Raw genomic sequence first — 24,478 nt, forward strand, 5'->3', positions numbered from 1 at the left:
ACCCTCTAGACCAGACCTCCTGCCCTGGTCATTAAATCTTTCAATGGGTTTCAAAAACAGCCCTGACTTTACAACCCCCATATGTTAGATGCAGTATGCTAAGAAGGAAGAGGAAAATAAGACTGATGACAGAATTGTGAAATAACTGCTTTTCAGGATTAAGTACAAATGACATTGCTTTATACAGCTTTCCGAAGCTGCTCTCCAAAGCCTCCAGCTGTGAACGTTCCAAAGCCTGGAGTCTTATATGTGTTCTCCCATTGAGGATGAGGCCTTCCCATCTAGCTGTTTTCATGCCAACAACAATGCAGTAGAAAATCAGGAATAAACTAGGAGTAATGATGGCAGGCCCATGCCATGAAATGGGCTTGTCCCTATGACATATAAAGTCACGGGGGTCTAATTTGAAGAGCAAAATGTATGCATGGGTGAGGAGCGTTTTACTGTCCCATTGCTACCAATTATCTCTCCATAGTCCTGCTGCAGGTTCTTTTCTGCCAGAGCTTATTTACAGGATTGAAGCCCAGATGGGGGAAAAGTGACACTGGAGAATAGACTGCAGGCAGTTAATGGGCAGCCCAATCCCAATACTTCAAGAATACCGTTCTGAGCACTATCAGAGATGGTGTGTTACTTTGGACATCTGCACAACTACGGACCTGCCAGCAACAACAAAGACTTGCCTTTGCCAAGAGAGTTACTGGGGTTTGTCCTGGGTGGATTGCAGCAATTCACTCCTTGCACACTTGACCGATGTGGGGGTGTTTGGGGGCCACTGCTCCATGGTTGCTGAGTACTGTCATGTTGACTAGTTAATGGAGATGCATGACTGCACATTGAATGATTTGGTTAAGGTGGTGCAATTTTTTTAAGGCGAATTGAAGCGAGTGAGATGTAATTTATAACATGTATCAGAAACTGATATTAAACTCTGCTGCCCTAAGACCGCAATGTATCGAGGCTCCAAGTTTTCAGTACAAGGTTAAAAAAAAGATTGTCAACCAGTTGAGACAGGGTTAGATCTACAATGCTCAACACTCAAAATATAATTGATATATTTAACATAAGGGAGAAATGCTATTTTGATCATAAGTAACAATAAGTTTTGAAAAAATGATCAGGCAGAAAAAGTTCCAGCATTCAGGACTTCATATCTCAATACCAATGCAGAAAATGATTCCAAGAAATCCTCTGACTTTGTTGTGTACAGAAATGACACATTTCTGTGCTTGTAGTGATCTCTGGGGATATGGCAGGCTCTTCCCAAAGCTTTTAAGGATTTTGAAATTGATGGGAAGTTGAAATGGCTTTTCTGTCATTTGGAACACAAAAGTTGAAGTTGTGATATATCAGAGACAGAGAACATCCATAAATCATTCAGGACTTCACAAGCACAATTTTTTTTTCTGATGTTGGGGAAACACAGAATTCTTAGTATTATAAAACCTCATTTATCTGAATGACCTGAGAGCAGACAACCTCCACCCCATCCCATTCTCAAAAGAATATCAAGAGGTATTGATAAAAATATGTGCTATTTACATAGAGTTAAGGGAAAATGGAGCTATTCTATAAGGTTAGGTACAAGGAACTGGAGTAATGAATATTGAATTGGGTGATAAAAGGCTTTTCAAAATCACAACATTGAACATGTTAAGTTACTCATCAAACTGGTTTGCATTGCTGTAGGTGAAGAAGGGAAGAAGAGGGTAGAACAACCAAGATATGGGATTGTTGATAGAAACAGGGACCAACTCCAGGCTACTTTCAAACATGTGGAACTGAGTGCTGAATTATTTTATTTAACCTTTTTTTAATGCATGATTTGTTTATTTAAAAATTATGCATCTCTATTTATAAAAATGCATAGCTATCTAAAATGAAAAACAAACAGGGGAGAGTACAATCTTACGCATGTTTACTTGAAAAGTAAACCTGCTTTTTTTCAGTGGCGTTTACTCCCAGGTATGTGTGCATAGGATGGTGCTGTGAAACACTGAGCAGCTTAGCAATGGGTGAGAAAAGGGGACTTCCATTCAAAATCCCCTTCCCAGCTGCTTCTCCCCAATGGGTTCCTTAGGGCAGCACTGAACCACCCATTTTGTTGGATGGGGGAGATGTAGTGCTTTCTGATGGGATAAATGTCATCAACTCAATCCCTCTTACTTACTTTTTTCTATATAAAACCTCTATGTTTTCATCTAGGCTGTCTTTCTGGTTACAGTGATTCCAGCCAGTTAGGAATCAAGTTGTGAGCCTGATCATATAATGCTGATATGAAGCCAATCAGATTGTCTACATGGCTATGTCACAAACACTGAATTGAGTGAAGGTAATGCCTCCTGGGTCAGCATTATTATTCTCAATTCCCATTCTCATTGGAAACTCAGAGGATATTCCATTTGGATATCTGGAAGAAATTCTTGATGGTAGGGGTGGTTTGCTCTAGGAGAATTTCGTGCTACAGGCAGGGGGTTGGACCTTGTAAGCCAGAAGAAGTTCCAGCCCATTAGCAGAGCATCGGTTCCACCAGTTGGCCAGCAATTAGAACAGCAGAACTTGCATTTTACTGGTGTGCAGCCCAGTTAGGATTGGGCTGATATTAGAGAGAAAATTTCATTACACTCAGTAGATTTCCTTCTGAATAAGTATGCTTAGTATTGCACTGAATGTTTCTCTAAAGACTAGAGTTATTATTAAATAAAACTTCATTTGGGTACAATTTTCAGCTGATGATGTGAAAGACTGGAAAAAGTTAGTCGAGTTAAATAAAAGGAGGACAAAATTGGATGTACATAAATGTGCTTTCTTAGAATATTACAGAGAATGTTAATTCCCAGGGGATTATGGAAAAATAAGGTCTTGACTTATTTCAGTGAAATAAGTATTTTATGAATAAATCATATGTAATTTTAAGCAAATGCTTCCTAGACCTTATAATCTTAATTATTAGACGTCAATAGTAAAGAAGTTCAATTGCTGAAATAAACGCTGGAAAAGATAATAATACAGAGAGAATTACACTAATGATGAGCTGTATCCTAAAGACTTCTTTCATGAAGTTTATTTTAAGCAAGGAAGAGCAACTATATTTGTCAATTTCTGCCATCCCTCTACAGCTGCCCTGTGTCCACAAAAATCTGCTTTCGACTTTGGGCTTGTGGATGTGAATAACTTTTTTTTTTCAGGTAGTACAAGAATATAGTAAGAGGATCACAGATCTGAAATACAAGATATTTCATAAAGCTAAAACTGATTAGAATTATAATGGTTTTTCCCCCCGGTTGGGAAAAGGTACATACAACTTGCAGCCTAATCCTAAGAGCTGCTAGTGCTGACACAGCAGCCATTGCACCAATGCTAGCCGTCACAAACATACCATAAAGCACATGTGCAATGACTTGGGGCTTCTTTGACTTGCACCAGTGATTTCAGTGGTGCAGATCCAATTAACCCCATTGAGCCTGCTGAGGCTCAACACAGGGTAAGGGAGGAGACCTCCAAGAAGACTTCCAGCCTGCTCAGTTCCAGTGCTGGATACAGCATGGGTCATGCAGCCCTGCTGTGTAGTACTGGATAGAATTGGGTTGTTGGACGAAAAACATTTCTCTCTTGGATAATATGACTCCATCACTGAGTAGTCAGATCAGGAGCCACATGAAGATGAAGCTAGTGCACTATTACTATTGCATCTCTCTTTTGTTCAGAGATGAGTCACCAGAACTGATCATGGGAAATGGAGGACCTTGGAACAAAGAGAGAAAAGATCAATCAGCAGAAACAATATGGCTCCCAAACAAATGAGAAACAAACACTGACAATTTATCTAGATTTCATCACACAAAACATGAGATAAGCATACTAGGAAAGGATTCTCTTTCCACCTCCTTTCAGACTGAATTTATACCCATTTATAAGCACCATTAAATTGAATTTTTTTACAAAGGTTGACCTAGATAGAGCTTCTGTTACTCCACAATTCCATACACAGTCAACCTTTATTCTACAAAAGTATTTTATGTGATATAAAGATACATATACTAGAGAATAATGAGACATAGAAAAAGACTGCCATTTTTAACATAAGAATTTTATGTGTGTCCCCCTCCCCCCCCAAACATTAAAAAATACTACCTCAACCAGAGCTAGTCTTGTGCTTGGCAAAGATATTGTTTAAAAAGATTACTTTTTTTTTTGGAGGATGGGGAAATGTTGCCCACAAAAGCAGGTAAGAAGTTAGAGGGGTCCTCAATGGCCCAAGAAACAATATATCTTTTTATAGATTATTTTGAGGCAGGGATTCAGAGAACAGATTGGAATAGGTTCGTGATACAAAGCTGCATCAAATTAGTGTGTGTGTGTGTGTGTGTGTGTGTGTGTGTGTGTGTGTGTGTGTGTGTAAAACACATTTATGGCCATATGGCCAAATGACCATGGAGTGGGAGGGCAGAGTGGGGGCAGTGATGGGGTGGGGAATAATTTTTTCTTAAAAATCAGATTTCTGATCTATATATAAAAACTCAAGATTATGGACAGCAAGTTGCTGTGGTGAAAAGCAGATTTCAGGTGATTTGCTGCTTTGTGTTATAGGATATTCAACAGACTGAAAACAAAACTATTTTTCCCTTCAACAACATACAGAAGGGGGGCAGTCAACACTCGGTGAAGTAGCAGTGAACCTCAGAGGGCTCCCGGGGGGGCTGCTAAATAGATGTGTTTTTCAAGTGCCTTAACAATTGGCGCACACTTCGTTGCCAAGAAGAAGGAACGAAGGCTGCGAGCTTGAACGGGGCAGTCTCTTGAAGCAGGCAACTTCAGAGATTTTCCCCGTTTGCTCTGTGCTGAATCACATCGTATCCCGGACGCCATCTTTGGAGAAGATCCGGACAGCCGAGAACTCCCCTCCCAAGGCCTAGATAAACATGAAAGCAAAAAACCTCTAATTGTGAGTAACCGATCATCAAAAGGCTATGAAAACAATTGCAATCAGGAGGTTGGAAGGAGGGAAAGACAACTTTAAGATTATTTACATTGGCTGGTAGCCACCCAGAAGGGAAGTGAACGAATCTGGATTTAAAAAACAAAAACCCTTGCTGGAGCATTTTTTTCTTTTTCATAATAAGGGTGACTGCAAGACAAGTAGAAGATAAGAAGATGAGAGATCACCCTACTGAAATGGTATACATGGAAAAGAAATAAATAACTAGCTTTCAATAGCTGAAATAACTGTTACTTTCGTTTTCCTAGCAAGAAGCCTTGATTCAGGCCTGGTCATTTAAAGTCATATTAACTTAATTTGACAGTGTTATTGACCTGGATTACTGATCCACCCCTTTTGGATATTAAAAATTAAGCACTACTTTGGACAAGAAGTGATGCAAGATAATAAGACTTGGATGAATCTTTAATTGTTTGATTGATTTGACATTGTCATTGACTCAAAGTGGAATATTGATTTACCCCTTTTGGATATAAAAATTGGAAATTAGCCTTACAAGAAGCTGAAACAAGATAATGAGGGCATTCAAAAATGTAAAGGATGTTAGTAAAAGCCAGCCCTTATTAATGGATTTGTTGTGGGATTTCAGAAATGAAATGAAGAAACAGGTCAGAAAACTATTGGAACAAATGAAGCAAATAAACTCCTCCCTGACAAACAGGAAGGAACAGATTATAAATAACAGACAAGAAAAAAGAATGGACCAAATGTCAGATGAAACTAGAGATTTTTGAAATCAGACAGGAGATGGAAGCAACCATTATTGTCAGAATCAAGAATTTCAAGGAAGAAAAAAGAGGGAACTTTCAGAGAGCATGTTGCTTCAAGAAGAGGAAGAAATTTTGGATTGAATCCAAAAAGAATGGAATGAAGAAAAAGAAAGAAGAGAGAGGGATTAAGCAATTTAAGAGAGTTAAGAAGAAAAAGAAGTGGAAGGAACAGTGGGAGGAGCAAGAAGGAAAACATCAATAAGACAGAGAACAAAGAAAGTACTAAGACAAAAAGTGAAAATGGCTGAACAAGTAGAATTTTTTTTTTTGTAGATATTAATGGGTTTCTTTTTTTTTTTTTAGAAGTGAAGAGTATTCCATTAATTATATTAAAATGTAGATGTAAATGAAAACAAATTTGGAATACAAAGATTGTGAAAATTAAAGTGGTATTAAGATAACTATGGGGGTTATTTTTTAAAAGAGAAATTATATAAAATATTTTATAGATGGCATTTAACTCCAGAGAAAATAGTAAAAATGTACCCTGGGTCATCAAACAAATGTTGGATAAGTAAACAACTGAGGGAACTTTGTATTATATGTGGTGGATATGCGAAAAGCAAAGAAATATTGGAAAATGATATATAAATTGTTATAAGAGATATTGAAGTGTGTATTACCATTCAACTGGAAACATTCTTCTTAAATGCTATATCAGAAATTAAGAAGCAGATAAGAAATATTTTATTTTAACTATTAGTTTAGTGGTAAGAAGAGTGTATAAGTAAAATTTTAAGCCTTTTTATGATTGGATAGATAATTTTAGATAAAGAATATTGATTGTTTAGTTAAATTATTAATCACTAGATTAACAAATATGATAATTTTTGTATGGATGAATGATTTTTTTTAGATATTAATTTTTTTGTTTTTTGGGGGGGCTAATGTATGTTGTAATCGATGGCCAATATCCTTATGTGTAACCTGTGTAGTCCCAGCCCTGAGTCTAACCTATTTACCTTACCTGTATCTGTAATAAATAAATAAATAAATAAAACATACAGAAGCAAATGCCTTAAGACCCTTTTGAGTATAACCAAGGAGATAGATGTACTTTAATCCACTGATGGTAAATGAAAAATAGCTTTGTTAGAGGCAGAACATTTAAAACTAGCCACAATTCTAAATGAAAACTCAAATGAGATGAGAATGGAACAAAGTAACTATGACACATGGATTTTGCAAATGTAAGTGCCACACAGTGAAATAACTGCACTGTTTCTCTTCTTAAGTTATTGTAACGAAATAAGATAAGTACTTTGAAAAGTAATTGCAGTATTTTAAAATGAAATTTCAGATAACCTGAGTTGCATAGAGTCATGTTGATGATGTGAAATATTTTCTTAGTGATGCATAAAGGGAGTGATCAGATGTATCCTCTTATACTGTTGCAAAATATTTTTGTGTATTTTTTTTTATAATTCCTCAAGGAAGAACCTGCAAGTACTCAAAACATTTGGTACATTCAAAAAGCAAATCATACAAAGCCGTTTACAAATAAATTTGGGATATTCACTTGTAAGGGGGGCGGCAGGCCTCTGAGAGGAATTGTCTCGGGGGTACAAAGTTTCTTTTGGGGCCCTTTGCAAAAGGGGAGGAACAGAGCAGAGGAGGGTGGTGATGGGTAAGCAGAATGGGGGCAGGGAGGGGCAAAACAGGCTGGGGGAGGGTGGAGATAGCTGGAAAAGTCTTTGGAGCCCAGGTCCACCCACCTGTGTGGCATCAGCAACTAGATACAGTAACGAGGACACCCAAACACACTCCTAAGTCTCTCTAAAATCTTTTAAAAAGAGAAAATCATTCAGAAAATGAGCATCATCATATTTAGGCTCACACTAGAATGGAGAGTATCCTGTGTGTACCAAAACTTGCTTCTGCAGCAGCTGTAATCTTGCAGCTATGTCCCTGAGCTCCTCTACACTCCTTCATGGTAAGCAGAGCCACAAGCCAAAGAGCTACTGTAGCAGACCAGTTCCTTCCATATTTGACACTGTGTTAAGTAGTGTCACGTATGCATTTCTTGACCCAGCATATATGGCTCGCCAGTAGCTGCAGTAGCACACTCATGCTGATATCCTCAGCATCCTGTGCGGGCAACAAGTCTGATTAGATAGGAAAATGTAAGATCCCAGGAAATTCCTGGGTCCCCTCCTTTGGCTCCTGGGCCCCCCTTTTGACCCTTGGCCCTGGTACAAATTTAGGTTTGCCAATACCTAGGCCCTGGGGGGGGGGCAGGTTGAAGCATAAAAGTATGTTCATCTTTGTTTTGCTTTTCTGACATTTTGTTTAACTAGTTCTATCAAACTGCAAGAATATCGCTGAATGAAACACACTGCACAGAGAAAACAAAAATAAAATAAGACACAGCAACAAACCTGCTCCCCAGATAATGAAAATAAAATAAATTCATGCAGCTAACTAACTGTGAGCACAATCCCAATTTCTGGCCCAGGACTGTTGCAAACATGCTATAAGGCATGTCTGCAATGATGTGGGATTTGGCAGGCTGGCACACATATGTTCGCTGGTTGACAGAGGCCAGAATCAGTGTCCGCAGTATGGTGTAAGCTATGTTTGCACTGGCCTTGGGAGGCCACCATAGGGGTTTGGGGAGGGTGGGGGTGGCATTTTAGGGATGTTCCAGAGTAGGGGAGGGTAGCAGTGGGTGGACTGGTGGGTGGGCTGGGCCTGGGATGGGGGTGGGACTAGCCTCTGGCACTTAGGCCGGATCCTAACCCGGCTCCCAAGCAGCCCAGCCTAACACCAGTCTGCTTGGAACAGTGCCAGTGATCTGATTGGTCTCATTGCTGTGGCTGGGGCAAGGGGAAAAATAACCCTTTATCCCAAGTTGTGCCACTTGTGCTGGATACAGTGCAGGCCAGCTTGCCTGCCTATTCCATCAGGAGTTAGGATTGGGCTTCCCATCTGCAACCTACGGGTTTCATGTAAATGTGTGAGATGCAAAACCAACCAACCACCCAACCAGCAAAAACCCAAAACAAACAAAAACCTCATTAATTTCTTTCATCAGAAGAAAAATATGTGTGCAAAGAACTTCACAAATAGGATAAATTATGATGTATAGTTGTTGAAAATAGTTAATATGTACAGCATGACTAGTAGAGCCACTGTGAACATAAGAACATAAGAAGAGCCCTTATGTTCTTATGGATCAAGCCAAAGGCCCATCTGGCCCAGCTTCCTCTATCTCACAGTGGCCCACCAAATGCTTCAGGAAGCACACAAGACAGCAAGACACAACCTGCATCCTGGTGCCCGCCCCTGCATCTGGCATTCTGAGGTAGCCTCCTTCTAAAATCAGGAGCTTGTACATACCTATCATGACTTGTAACTCATGGTGGATTTTTCCTCCAGAAATTTGTCCAGTCCCCTCTTAAAGGCATCTAGGCGAGTTGCCATCATCACTTCCTGTGGCAAGGTGTTCCACAGACTAATTACATGCTGGGTAAAGAAACTGTGGCTGCAGGATGTATTAGCCATGACAAGTGCACATGTATTTTTATAGTTTGCGACTTCATGAAGAAGCAAATACATGAAGTGCCCTTGAAATATAATGTGAGTGTGCTCCACTCTTCTTTAGAATTGTCTCTGGTCTTAGGACCCAATCCCATCCAACTTTCCAGCTCCAGTGTAGCCACAATGTAGCCCCGTGGTAAGGGAACACATGTTGCCATACCTTGAGGAGGCCCCAGTGACTGCTTCTCCACCACAGGATGCAGCACACACCCCACTGGCACAACTGCACCAGCACTGGTCAGGATTGGGCCCTTAATTGGCTATTGTGAAAGTGGATGTGCTATACACAGGTAGAGAGGGAACAGGAGTGTGCTGACTATCTTTGTCTTCACCTGCAATCCCTGAGTTCTGTATTTGTCTCAATGCCGTGCTGAACATAAGGACAATTTTTTCATGTGATTTAGAAAGTTGGAATGCCCAAGGTTCTAATTTGTATGGGGGAGATGTCCCCAGGTTCAGTGCCACCCTTCTGAGACAAACACTGAATCCAGGGTTGCCAGAAAGTGTGGCTAAGGAATCTATCAGCACAGGGCAGAGCTAGCTGGCATACTCCTAGTCATCACGCCACACATCATGGATATATTTTTCCCACTTTTACAGTGACTGAATAGAGCTTATGATTTTCAGTTGTTGCTTATTGGGCTGCTTATAAAAGTGTTCATTTGTTTAAGTGTAGGGAGGGCATGTATGCTTTTTATTTATTCAAAAGCTTTGGGTACAATTTAGGGATAATTTAGTTCATCTCAAACAATCCTCCTGCAATTATCTGCTGAAATTCAAATGAAAAAGGTTTTGGAACTGACAATCTAAACAGTGACTCTTCAAAGTGGGTTCATACATTTTCAGTCTTGGTGATGTGCTAAGGGATTCCAGTTAAGGTTGGATCAGTGCACTTCATTATCATTGTGAATGCCTCTGTTTTGGAACCTGCTATTCAATCTGACTTCTCGCATAGATTAGATGCTTGTCTGTTCTTCTCCATATGATGCCCAAAGAAAACAGGAGGGCATTTATGGGCCCTTCTAATATGGCTGACTTACCACTCAATACAATTTAATTATGATTATTAATGGGAATAAAAGGGTGGGATCTTCTGCCCTTTCTAATGCACGCAAATATGTGATGTGCCAATTCCAATTCATGTTAATGATTGTGGCTACAGAAGCAGAGAGTGGTAGTTTTTCCAAATTAATTAAGCCCCAGGAGAAATGCCAGTGCTGTGAAGTTAGCAGAAATCAATAATTATTATTTTGATCTGGTGCTTACCTAGAGGCTTCTTTCCTCTTCATTTTTCAAGCCTTGATGGAGAATTATTCACTATAACATCCTTCTAGGACAGCTTTGGATGTGCAATCTCAGCACAGGAGTCTATGGTTTTTAAATAGGAGAGATTTGGCACCCCGAAACACAGGCATGTTCACATTCAGTGGCATCGCTAGAAAATATTTGTGTTTTTATAACTAAATTCTTTCTTTGCTTACTTCCTTAAATAACTGAAGTTCACTCAGGCTGCATGTTAAAATAGCAACATATTTTATTCCAAGGATTTTTCAGCTGTTTTTCCTTTTTCTTTTGATGAGTGATGTATATTGAATGTAGCTTGAGAACAGCAATTTCTTGACCGTGGAAAGTAGCAGTCTCCTGCATCTCTTTCATTATTTCTACTATTTTTTTTCTTGTACTGGAAAACCTAGGCAACATAAAGCATCACTGCATGTCTTTGCTGCATGAATATTTTAAATGCCCACGCTACTCCAGCACGCAAAGTGACAATATTTGCAGTTACAATTCATCTGAATCATGGCCTTCTCCCAAAATAGTCTGAATCCTGCTCAAAACTTTTGCTAAGATGGGGCATAAATGAGAAGGTGGACACATCTGGCAATGAATGGGGTGTAATTTTAATGTAATGTACTATTTCAGTATTTTAAATTTCTGCCCAACATTGCATATATGCAACAGAGATCAAATGTGTACAGAAAGGAGTTAATTTGTGCTTAACCCTGCTTAATGATGGGGCTGTGTTCTGAAAATCCAAATGTTAGGTGTATTTGTTGTTGTCTGGACGACTGTGAATGGCAGCTGGGTAGTGCTCCAGAATGCTTTGTGGGGCCAGGAAGGCAGGAAGAAAGCAGTTAGCCAGTGAATGTGTGAATGGAAAGCAAGTGAAGCATGGCTAAGTGTGTGAAGTGTAATAAATGCAGTTGAGCTGGCAAGGAAGGAGGCAGGGAAGCTAACCTAGTGAGTTTGGTGGAACCACCTTAATATATGCAGTCCATCATTGGCCAAACATTGCTATGTGGCTCATACTTGTACTTGTAGTTCCGAGAGTACAGATGGAGACCAGAAGAGTCACTGGCATGGATTGAAAACATTGGATATAGTTTGTGCTCAATGTCTGGCCTTTTATCTAAGGAGGAAAAAGCAGACAGACTAATGAAAGATCTTTACTTGTCTTTTTTTTGCCCCAAGACAATTTTAAGCATATTTGATGGAATGTAATTGGAATATCTGTCATTTTTTTCTCACAGTATTTCCAAAGTAATGAGTTACAAGCAAAGACCCAAATCCAAAGATCCATTTTCACATGAATCCCCTGTTAACTGGGTAAAGAGCCACTTTTCCAATGGTGCTCATCTTATATTTAGTAGAGGAGAGTAGCTGTCCCTCTTTCAACCCAGCAGATTTTTCCACATCTATTTGGATTGTGAGCTCTTTTGGGACAGGGGACCATTTGTGACAGAAAAGTGAATACCAATGACCAGGTAACAACTGAACAAGGAAAGTTTCTGCTTGTAGCCATGTCGTTAGGCCCAAGTACAAGGCCCCAGCTGTAACCAACTTCTAATTAGTGCATACCAGGTCTGAGAGAACTGTGGAGGAGGCCGCTTCACAGGCCCCTCAGATACCGTACCAAACTACCAAGTGGGCTCCAAGGCCAACTTGATGAACAACAGGGTACAGCTGTGAACTTCTCAGGTTGGGAGGGGGGATTCCACCATGAGTAAGAAGGCTTGTGGCACGTCCACCCCTAGAATGTTCTGCTGGAAGCGAGTTCTGATTGGTGGATGGGTCAGGAGACCTATAAAGGTGAGGGAAAAGAGCTTTTCTTTGTTCTAACTGCCTCTGATTGAAGGGGCCTGAGCTTTGACCATTCTGGCAAGAGGGACCCAACTTGACTGCAGCAAGATGGGTGAGACTGGACTTTGGAAATCTAAGACTTTGGTGAGTGATAGTCAGAGTTAGGAGTTATCTCTTTATTGTTTTATTAGTGCTGAGTGTTGTATTGCGTTGGTGTGCTCTATCCTAAATTCTAAAACCTTGACTGATGCAGTGCTGTCTGTATGACTATTCTTTAAACCTATATTCAATAAATCCTATCTAGGACAACTGGCTGGATTATTGGAACTGGTGAAGTGGAAGGGACTGGTTGTGGGAGTTAATCCAGTGTGACTGGGTGGAACCTGGAGACCTAGTACTAGGAGCCTGCCCCAAGGTTCAGGCTGAGTCCAAGCGGGGCTCAGGTTGGAGCACGGCTCAGGGGAGGGTTCCCCAAATTTGGCCTGGCTACCAGGATTGGAAGCTCTACGGTTAAAGAGCAATTGGTAACTAGAATCAGAAAGACCTGCGGGGTGTCAAGTGGCTATATAGGTTTATGGTCACTTGATTACCCTAAGGGCAATAAACAGATTACACGGCCCATAAGGGAGGGGTCGTCTTGATTGTCACACCATTTATTTAATTTTTTCTGGAAACCACTTTGTGATTTTTTTTTTGGTTGAAAATGTTATATAAATATTCTTATTAACACCACCACCACCACCACTACTACTACTAATATGCTCCAGACACTAAAATGTCTTCATGTATCCCCACCCCATTTCATATTTGTAAGTACATACATTGAGTCTAATGTAAAAGACTAATCTTATATAAAACACTGAGAATATGGAAACACTCTTTCGGTAAGACTTTCTAATGGATGGTGCCTTGCACAGCATGGGTGGTTAAAGATAATTTTTTAAAAAGTGAATATACCCAGGCAACCGAACCATTAAGATCTCTATGGAAGCCCCATGGGAGGAAAGCTGAATAAGCTTGGAACTATAATTATAAAAAATGTAGAAATAATTGCTTTTGAAAACTCAAGAAGTTTTCAGAGTCTCTTAGGAGGTGGATATGAGGAAGCTTATGGGATGCAATCTGGTAATGCCTTTTAATTCCTCTAATTCCGAAAGGGACTTGCAGCCTCCAAATTGATGGAGACAACAAGAGTCTTGATAATCCCTAACAAGTGTCTCCCCTCATCCAAAATCACATTCTAAATTAAAGACAAAAAATACATGTAATAGGGTGTTGTAAAAACTTGAAGAACAACTCAGGTTGAAGTTGTGCATGTCACATGTGTTTAGAAAGTACACCTGGGAACAGAGAGGTGGAGAATAGGATTGTAAACACATGTATTTTTCTTGCCTGTAGCAGGCAAGTTTCATGCCTTGTAGTGTGGTATAAGAACATAACATAAGAACAGCCCCACTGGATCAGGCCATAGGCCCATCTAGACCAGCTTCCTGTATCTCACAGTGGCCCACCAAATGCCCCAGGGAGCACACCAGATAACAAGAGACCTGCATCCTGGTGCCCTCCCTTGCATCTGACATAGCCCATTTCTAAAATCAGGAGGTTGCACATACACATCATGGCTTGTAACCCATAATGGATTTTTCCTCCAGAAACTTGTCCAATCCCATTTTATAGTTTGTGTGGTTTCAGTGTTTTGTGCTGGTGACTGTAGATTTGACTTGTTTTTGTCAGAGGATACACACTGCACAGTGGTGTCACTGGGGCGGGAGTGCAGACTGCATCGGGTGACGCGCTCAGGGAGGGAGACAACACTACTACTGGCAAAAATGGTAAAACCTTGATATTTTTGAATAATGCCATCATGTTATATATCATTTGATGTGTAATTTAATGAAGAATGCAATGAAATAAACCACATTGCAATATCTGCATTCTATCAAAGGCTACAGCCGAAAAACCAGAAAAGGGGATCACAACTGCCTTATAAAACAAAAAGTGGATTTCTTTAACTCAACACTGACCAATGAGACCAATTGTTCCGAGAACCAATGAGGCGTTATTAAGAAACAGCAGAGGACCAATAAGGTGTTAATATGAGTCAGCTCTCATTTCCATGTATCAGAGCTAATATTAGAACTCTTATTCAAATGTGTGTCATCAAGTCGGCCACTGATTTTTTGTTGGTTACTGATTTGTTGGAGAAGCTGTATTGTCATATATTAAAATAAATAAATAAAATTAATGGGGTTGACACCAACCCCAGTGATGCACTGCATTTAGGTTGTGTGTATGAAATTGTAATTTATTCTGTATGGTCTGGTATGGGAATGGGGTGACGTAGTTGGGGTGACGTATGGGGGTGATGCAGTGAGCTCTCACACCAGGTGACATAAACCCTAGTGATGCCTGACACCACATGACAACTTTTGAAATTGGAGTGAATTGTTCAAAAGGTGTCCTTTATTCTTAGAAAAACAAAACAGAACATGTTTTGCACTAGTGACCTGTTACCAGTGTGCCACTGCCGCCCCCTGCCCTAGCAGTGACAGCACAATCCCTGGCCAATCTCTCTCATCCTCACTGGCTCAGAATCCCACCCACCCATCCAATAGGCCCTCTCTCTACCTTGCTACTTGCCAATGACCTCTCCTTATTAGTTGCAACTTGCAGAGATGACAGTAGATGACAGTAGAATGGATCACATTGTAACGTTATGACTTTTATTTTACACACACACACACACACACACAGAGAGAGAGAGAGAGAGAGAGAGAGCCATAATGTGTCCTTCACTGGTTGAATTGTCTTGGACCCTGCACCCTTTCTAGAAGCCCTGTTAATGGGCCTTACTACTGAGCAGACATGCATCTGATTGCACTGCTAATCTTTTTATTTAATTTTTCTTTTTTATCCCTAGGCAATATTTAAAGTTATTATTATTATTATTATTATTATTATTATTATTATTATTAAAGGGAGTAATTATTACTTGACAGATTAAATCCCCAAGCCATTCCACCAGTTTCATAGTTGAAGTCTCAGCCATTGCTTCCAAGGCAATCTTCTTAAAAAGAAGCAAAACACATACTTTGGATCCAATGGATTAGTTGGATTTGTTTTTAAGCATTTTATAATATGAGATGGGGACCTGCACAGATATCAGAAACTCAGGTTTAATTTTGTCTTGCACATTCACCTTGCTCATATCCTAATAAAACTTTACTTTATTCTATTAATCTTGGAATATGTAGAATTATGAACTTGGATCATAAGTGTATTTCCATTATGCAGTTTAACAGGATTTTATTTTTAAGGGTCAATCAAGGATTCGAATTGTATCTTTGTGCAACAGGAATCAATTATCCTTATTCACTTCATCTGACATCACTGCATAGCAGGCTTCAGCTTCCCCACTTTGGCTGTGATCAAACAACATTTGAAATTAATTTTTTATTACTTTTTAAGGCTTAGCTAAGAGCTTATTCCACTGTAACAGGGCTAGAACTTCTATACAAGAGTCTCTGTGTGCTTCTGGAAAGATATAAAAAATGAAATAATTTTATGAAACCAGCTTGCGATTAGTAACTCCATGGGCAATGAAGATGCATAAAACTCCACATTATGAAAGAGATAAATGAACAGATTTGGTAATTGGAGACTAGAAAGACCTGAGACTAGAAAGGGTGTGTGCCAGCACAATCCTAACCTGTGCTCGCACAGCCATGCTGCTTCCAACACAGGGTGGGAGATAGTAAGAGGTCTCAGGATAAGGGGATGTTTTTTCCTTTCCCCATGTTGAGCCCCAGCTTGCCCTATTGGGCTTCTTCTTCTCAGCACTTTAGTTGGCAGAAATTCAGGAAGCCTGCTGCAATGCCAGGATGACCATGAACGGGATTAGGATATGGCAGAGGAGGCTTCCACCAGTCCTGCCTTCCCGGGCCCGATTCTCCCCCATTCTGCTTTCCCATTCAGAAATGCTTCTTCCTGCCCCCTCCCCATGCCCCTGCACCACTAAATGCTTGATCTGCTTGTGCCAGCAACTGGGGACTTCGAATGCAGCATAGACAGGATGGAGCAGGCCTACTCACCGGCGCCGCTGCCTCTCAGGTTTATCACAGATGTGACTTACTTGTGGAATACTTGCAACTCTCTGATTCGGCCCAGGGATGGCTGCACCAGCTGAGGGCCCAATCCTATCCAATTTTCCAGCACCAGTGCAACCACAATGCAGCCCCAAGGTAAGGGAACAAATGTTGCCATACCTTAAGGAACAAAGATAAGGGAACGAATGTTCGCAAATGTTAAGCCCCAAGGTAAGGGAACAAATGTTGCCATACCTTAAGGAGGCCTCTGTGACTGCTGCCCCACCACAAGATGCAGTGCATGCCCCATTGGCACAGCTGCACCAGCACTGGAAAAGTGGATAGGATTGGACCCTCAGGCAGCAGGATTGCATTCTATTTTTGCTTTACCTCCCCAAAAAGAGAACAAAACACCCATACCTTAAAAAAACTTATCTTCCTCGTTTGCATTCAGTACAAAGTCTGCAGGTAAAAAGATCAATAATTAGATAGCTTTCATTCAGTACTTCAATTCTATTCGTATTCAAAAGCTGACCATCAGGGGTTTTAAGTTTGTTTTTCCTGTCTAATACATCTCCTGAAGAGCTCCTGGCATGCATTAAAGACAGAAAAGCCTTTCCTGAATAATAGGGAGAACACCATTTACATATAAAATCAAAGGAGACTGCCATGTATATGATCATAGAGAACAATGACTTTCCTTTGTGTTACTATTAGCTAGAAGCTGAAAGTTGTCTGTTCTGTTTACCTAAGCAATGCCCATGTTCAACCCTTGTTTTTGATTGCCTTTCTGGACAAATTTAGTAGTAGTAATAATAATAATAATAATAATAATAATAATAATAATAATAATAATACAGGTATTTATATACTGCCTTTCTTGGTCTTTATTCAAGACTTTATTCAAGGCGGTTTACATAGGCAGGCTTTATTTAAATCCCTTATTAAATAGGGATTTTTACAATTTGAAAGAAGGTTCTTTCTTTCAAGAACCACTACATTCAGGTGTTTCATTCCGATCTGGCTTCACATTCTGGCCTCCATCCTCCCACGCTCCGAGCAGATGGAATAGCTCGGCTTCAGCTTGTCAGCTGCTTCAAGGTCGCACAGTGCCGGTGGCCTTGAACTGGCGACCTTCGGATGTTATCTTCAGGCAAATGGAGGCTCTACCCTCTAAACCAGACCAGACCAGACCTCCTGCCTGTAATGGGGGGAGTAACTCTCAGCCCTATGAAAAAATTTCTCTCCCCATCCTCACTCCACTGCTCCCTAGCCTCACTCTACTATGCATAAAAGGTAATATTCATATGCACCTTATCATGTTTATATCTAGATGAGGTCTCCAAAATTCTGAAGGTCCCTCTGTTAACGGGCTGAGATTTTGTCCAAGAAAGTATCATCTGATTTGAAAGATCTGATCCAGTTCCATTGTCATGACCCTTCATATGGGTCCAGATTCTAGCAACCTTTCCGCCCCAATCAAATTAAATAATGCGGTTCCCTTGCCATTCCTTTCTTCCCCAAAAATTATTCTTGGGACTCACAATAACAGCAAGCTGATTCCGGTACCTTCCTCAACATGCATTGAGCATTTCTTGGTTATTAAACAATCTTCAGATAGCTTTCCTTCACTTTTACAATAAGGAAGAAAGAAATCGATCCAGTAAGTTAAGAACATGCCTTAGCAAAATGGAAGAATTCAATATGTAACCATGCTGGCCTAATTCACATCTTCTTCACTAGCTTACTGTGCTTGTAATTGCACACTATATTTCATGTTCCATTGCGATGCTAGTGTCAAAATAGACACAGTAAAGTTTTTTTTTAATCTCTGTTGGTGTCAACAGCTGCAGAGAGAATGACAAATAGAAACCACTACGCTATCTAAATATGGTGGGTGATCATAACCTACTTACACATGTTTGTGACATCTGTTTCTCATTTCAGCCTTCTGTTTCCTTGTCCACTTGGCTGCCTTTCTTCATACTGGTTCCCTGGCTCAGATCTAGGACTACAATCCACCGAGCGGCCCTACTTCCTACAATTATATAGTCCCAAATTCTGCCTGAGTCCTCCTGAGGGATCTGCCCAAGGGTCCAATACTCTCAGATCCCAGCCCTGACCAAAACTGCACTTTCAGATTGTGCGTTTAGCTGCTTATGGTGCAATATCAGCTTACAGAATATCAGGGCTATGTGTTAACAGGTGTCAACAAATGGAAGATAATTAAAAGGTCCCCTCAAGCTGACTTTTCTTCTGAAAAATGGAAGTGCTTGAAAATTAAATGAAGCATTACTCCTGCCTTCTACCAAGGAAGATTGAAAACTAGTATTTAATGGCCTATCCCAGTGTTATTCAAACTGAGGCGCAGCTTCTTAGGGAGTTGCCAGGAACTCAAAGGGGAGGCACGGGATGTCCTCTTGCAGCGATACAGTCACACCCCTGGGCAGAATATGAGCCCCTCTATCTTCTTCACTTTTTTTTAAAGCAGAAGAAACAGGAGATGCTCAGCTGCGAGAATGGCTGCTGCCGCCCCACCCTCTTCTCCCTCCACTCCAAGGCTGCTGCCTTCTGTGTTCGCTGCATGTTACTTCCAAAACTCTTCCACTCCAACCCCCATCTGGCAAGTACCAAACATGCTCAGCTTGCAGTCCTTGCCCTTGCTGACTGTCAGAAAGAAACCCTCCTTGATCCTTGTCTGGTTGGTTCCTAGTTCCCAGCCTGGGATCGCTTCTCATCAAAGTGAAACTCTCTTTTAAACCCCCTCCCTCTTTCACTCCCCCCTTTCGATCTCCAAACCTTCCCGCTTTCCTTTCTCTCCCCTTAAAGTTGTTTCTATGCAGTTGGCAAAGGGAGAAAAGGGTACTGTTTTTAAAGTGATTTATTAATCTTGTTGTTTGACTGAAGAGGAGAGGCTATATTTTTAAAGTGATGAATCTTGCTATTTGACGGGAATACTTATCAGCCATTGATGAAGTGATTGCCAGCCCAATCCTATCCACACTTTCCTGGGAGTAAGCCCCATTGACAGTAATAGGACTTACTTCTGAGTAGACATGCATAGGCTTGAACTGTGCATCTCCTAGTATAGGAGACAAATCAGCCTCCTAACCCAACCCTTATCAGCTCTGATATATTTTCATGGTCTATTTTTGTTTTCCCCACCAGCTGCTGGAAAAATTAAATTAAATTAAATTAATAAAGGGTTCAATCCTATCCCAGGAGAATGGGAGAAATGACTAGATTGGGGTCAACAGGGGTGTGTGTGTGTGTAATGTTGGTCAGACTGGTTGTTCACAAAGTTCATTTGATAAAACAATTCTATTGGTATGCTTACAAAGTTTAAAAAAATGAGTCTTCCTGGACCAGACAAAATCTACCTACTCCAGCATCCTGTCTCCAACAGTGATCAGCAGCTGATCATTTATAAAGCATGTATATTGCTGTGTATTAATAAAACATTTTTTAAGATCTGCATTTAATTAATGATATGATTAATCTAATTAATATTAATATATTTTAATATTTCTGGCCACTTCCTGTTTAATGATGTCACTTCCAACATTCAGGAACATGATGGGGAGTCATGGCCAACATCCATGGGGGTCAAGGGAGCCACTGGCCGGAAAAGTTTACCACTGGCCTATCCTAAATTAATCCTATGCAGACAGTATGCTGGTGGGTCCCAAGGTTCCATATGGTCTGCCATCATGGCAGTCTATCTGCTGGTCAGTGGAGTGTTGCCATGTGCTGGCAGTGGTACCCCACAGTGGTGCCTTCTGGTGGTGGAGGCAGATCAGGGCAGGGATCATGCAGGGACAAGGGCTGGGTGGGGTGAATCTTGGTGGCAGCAACAGAAGCCAAATTCTATATCCCCATTGAATGTTCCTTCTAAGGGTCCATGCTGCTGTGTGGTCCTCTTCAATGATTGTGTGGTGGGGTGGTAATGTCTTGAGATGCTTGGAGATGACATCATGTCATTGCCAGACTTCTGGGAAAGCCAATCTCAGAGTTTCGCCAAGCTCAGTTTTAGATGCATGGAGTTCCATAGGGACCAGGCAGCAGCCAGAGAGGCAAGTGAAATTGTTCTTGATTTACCTTTCTGGGCCACCTGGGTCCCCAGCCAAACCATAGCATGCAACAGACCTACGTTAGCAGCCCTGCACCATGCATGCCAACCCAGGATAGGATTGGACCATAACGGGAATAAGAAGGAAAACTGATCAAAAGTAGTGTCTTTTATTTACCCTTTTATTTATTCCAGCGCTGTCTGAAATTTCACAGACATGGGAATATGTCCCAGTTCTGAGTTTTCTATGAAGAATTCTTCCTATTATATAATCACAACTGGGAAGACGCTTCAAGGCATTAAGTATTCCTTATGTCGCCTTTGCAAAACAAAGGTGGCCTGGTTCGCCTGTTCTCTGGCCTCAAGCCAAATTGGTTAAAAAGAACTTCAGTTTGTCAATGATTTTTCCATACAACTTCATTACATGGATCATTAGTCTGTGGAAACTGCTGTGATATCAATCTCAGCTTCTTGCTTGGGCTTGAAAATGAGAACGATGCTTGCATCTACATCTGATCCTGCTTGAAGATCAAACTAATGGGTGACACTAAACAGTCAATGCTACTCATAAGTCATTGTTTCCAATGCTTATGCAGAAGCTCTGTCTTGCCCTGATGATTTGCTTCTTCTCATTTTTCTAACGGCTTTCTTCACCTTGCTTTTTGCTATTACATACCAGTCATACAGCAGGCATCTTCCTCTTATGGTCACCTCTGGTGTTTCTCTCCCCCCCCCCCTGACATTTAAGTGATTATAGATATTACTTGTTTTATTTTTACGGCCCAGTCCTATATACTGTGGCCGCTGCCAAGACGTTTTATGGCTGTAAATTTCCTGCTAGCAGTTTGGGGAGACACACGCTTCCGGTTCACCACTGCAGAGGCTGTGGAGGCCCAGAGGATGACAGAAGGGACAAGAGCACCCACTGACTCAGGAATAGGTCAGCAGGGAGGGAGGAAAGGGGTGAAATGGAGGGAGGGCTGGGTACATGACAGATACGGGAATGGTGCCCATTGTGGATAACTTGTACCAGATACTAACCTCTCCAGTAGCAGCTTGCATGACCCCTTTGTCTCCTTGGATTTGCAGCAGCAGTACTCAGATATCAGAGGTCAGCTTGGCAAGTGTGCACACTGATGGACGTGAGTCCCTGGCCAGTGCCCAACCTGGCTGATCGCTGATGCCTGATGTGCCTGTGGTGAAGACCACGGTATTCAGGCAGGGCTCCTTTAGCCTCAGCCCCCTTTCATGCCATTACCACTCCTATAGCAAGTCAATCTCCAACCCCATTTCAGAGGGTTATTTGGTTCTTTGGCTACCATTAAAATAGGCCTGTGTGAGCATGGACAAGGAGAAAAATGGCAGCATAGCCCAGTCATTCTGCACTTTCCATTCCAGCCTCGCTTTCATTTGTGCTGTCTAGTGTGGGAAACCCTGAGGCAGGGTCATCCTAATTAAGTCAACCTGACAGACCACTTAGACTACCACTAGCTAAATGGGGACAGTTTGTTTTCATTAAAAACTCACAGATAACCTGTACATTGTTCTTGTTATGTTTATAGAACACACAGAAATCCTAAACATGATCAGACAGACACTCTGGCTCCCCCAAAAGGGATGACTAAAAATAGGTTTTGTGAAACGTTCAATATCAGTGATGTGACTGACTCTAGGTTTGCCTGTACTAAGAACCACCTCTACCATTGTTCCACTATGACTGCAAAATTGCTGAGAGACATCCTGTGAATTCTTTACTATCTTAAGAATGTAAATGGTGTTTTTTTTTAATAGAAGCACAACACTGGGACAACATTTTTGTGTACTCCCCTCAATCTCAAGTGATGAGAAGATGCAGGGCCGCAGCTCGTCAAGTTTGAGGTCCTTCAGATAACTGAACATTGGAGACACATCCACCAAGGTGCCTTTTCTCTATTTGTTAAATGCGCAGATGCACAAGTGGAGACAAAGAGGCAGGGCCAACTGGACCAACTGCTCCCAATTGGGCCCTATACCTAAGGAGGCCCCATGCCAGGGTAAAAATAAAAAATAAAATCAATATTTTTATTAAATCATTTCACACTCACTAAAATGAGTGGGTTTGTAACTATTTACTTTTCAAAGGTGATCTACACATTTTGTTTATTTAATTACATGTAAGCAATTTTATATTAAAATCTGCTTAGATCCATTTGGGGTCCAATCCTATCCAATGCTGCTGTGCCAATGGAGCGCATGCTGTATCCTGATGTAGGAGGGCAATCACGGAGCCTTCCTCAATGTAAGGGAATGTTTGTTCCCTTACCTTTGTGCTGCACTGTGGCTGCATTGGTGTTAGAAAGTTGGATAGGATTGGGCCTTGGTCCATTAACTCACATGTACTTTTTAAGCACACATTTTTATTGCTTTCCGTTCTGCCATAGAGAGATAAAGTCTATAATAAATGTTATTTATATCTCTAAGATTTGACAGACCTTGGCTGTGAACCTGGAGCCCTGCAAATAACATTTCCAATTGGGCCCCACAGCTTCTAAGGCCAGCTCTGCCAAGAGGGATTCCTGCAAGGTAGCAGTGCTGCACCTCAACATCTTTAACATGTCAGAAGCTGGGATTCATCCCAGAAGCTGACCTTCGACATGGAACACACCTTCAGGAACCCAGCAGGCAAGAGGGTGAATGAGCATCCACTGTTTTTCTGCCTACTGATGGCCAATCAGACCTTGGCTGTGAACCTGTGAACATGAGCTACTGTGTCATTCCACCCTTTCCATTCTTCAAATCCAGTTGGAAGGAGAGGAGGGGCAAAGAGTGGCAGATCAACAGTGGGCATTCGGTTTTGAGAGGCAGAAGGACAGAAAAAGGAAGAGATGTAAGCAGAGAGCAGAGGAAGTGCTACAGCAAAGGAGGAAAGGGGGTGGGTGGGAGAATGTTGAAGACGGGGTGGGGTTGTTCAAAGCAATCCCTCCAAAACTAAAGTCTCTGGTAGGATTTACCTCATTTAAGATCCCTAGTTCTGGCTACTGTTCAGACCTGAGCCTTAAAACAAAATGGCAAAAGCAGCCCTGTCATGACCTACCTTAGGCTGAGTTACAATCCACTTCTATGTTACAATCTACCTACTAAAGGTCTCAGTGCTACCTTCATATTCGGTACTCAGAGAAAGTCCCTGCATCCTCAAAGGGGCATAAGCCAAAGCCCAACTGTCTATCTTTGTGTCTGTCTACCTCTTCCAAATTGTCAAACTGCCAGTCAGGGTCATATGATACAAGCTCTCATGGGTATCTAATTCAGAAAATGGTTGGCAACCTTCAGTCTCGAAGGACTATGGTATAAGCCTACAGCACCAGGTATTCCCAGGTGGTCTCCCGTCCAAGTACTAACCAGGCCTGACCCTGCTTAGCTTCCAAGATCAGCTGAGATCAGGCATGTGCAGGGCAACAGTTGCTGCAGAAACACAGAACTTTTCCCAGCTATTGGCTAACCATTTGGGGGCTGAGCATAATATGCTTATGCCCGGTAAAGAAATGGTCAGTCAAAAGTTGTGACAAAATACTAATGAAGACCTGTAAAATAGATGGTAGGTATGCAAGGAGAAGTTCTTGAAAACAGAACTAGAAATACATAAATCACCAGATTTCTTTCCCTTACTGAGTTACTTTCATTTAAGCTGACCCCACCGTATCACAGGAACAACGCTAGGAAGAGGGAGTTGGTTTCATTTACTGATGTAGCACTCAAAACTCACACAGGTCAAAACTGCTGCTGTTTGCTGTATTATTCTCATACCTCAAGAACAGCCCATCATTTCCATTGATAATCTATCAATAGTTTGACTGTCAAAATGTCAACCGTTTCATAGTCTATCTTTTGTCCACATGGCATGCTAAATTTATTTCTTGCATTTCCATCCTGCTTTTCCTCCAAAGAACGTAAGGTG

The 24,478-nt window shown here is 41.2% G+C and overlaps 1 pseudogene; it reads right to left on the bottom strand.

The window, feature by feature from the left end:
• Window positions 1-23,873: 23,873 nt before the first annotated feature.
• Window positions 23,874-23,993, bottom strand: LOC136637231 (5S ribosomal RNA; annotated as a pseudogene).
• Window positions 23,994-24,478: the final 485 nt, after the last annotated feature.

The sequence above is a fragment of the Tiliqua scincoides genome, chromosome 1 (assembly GCF_035046505.1).
Source record: "Tiliqua scincoides isolate rTilSci1 chromosome 1, rTilSci1.hap2, whole genome shotgun sequence".
In the NCBI taxonomy this organism is placed as follows: Eukaryota; Metazoa; Chordata; class Lepidosauria; order Squamata; family Scincidae; genus Tiliqua; species Tiliqua scincoides.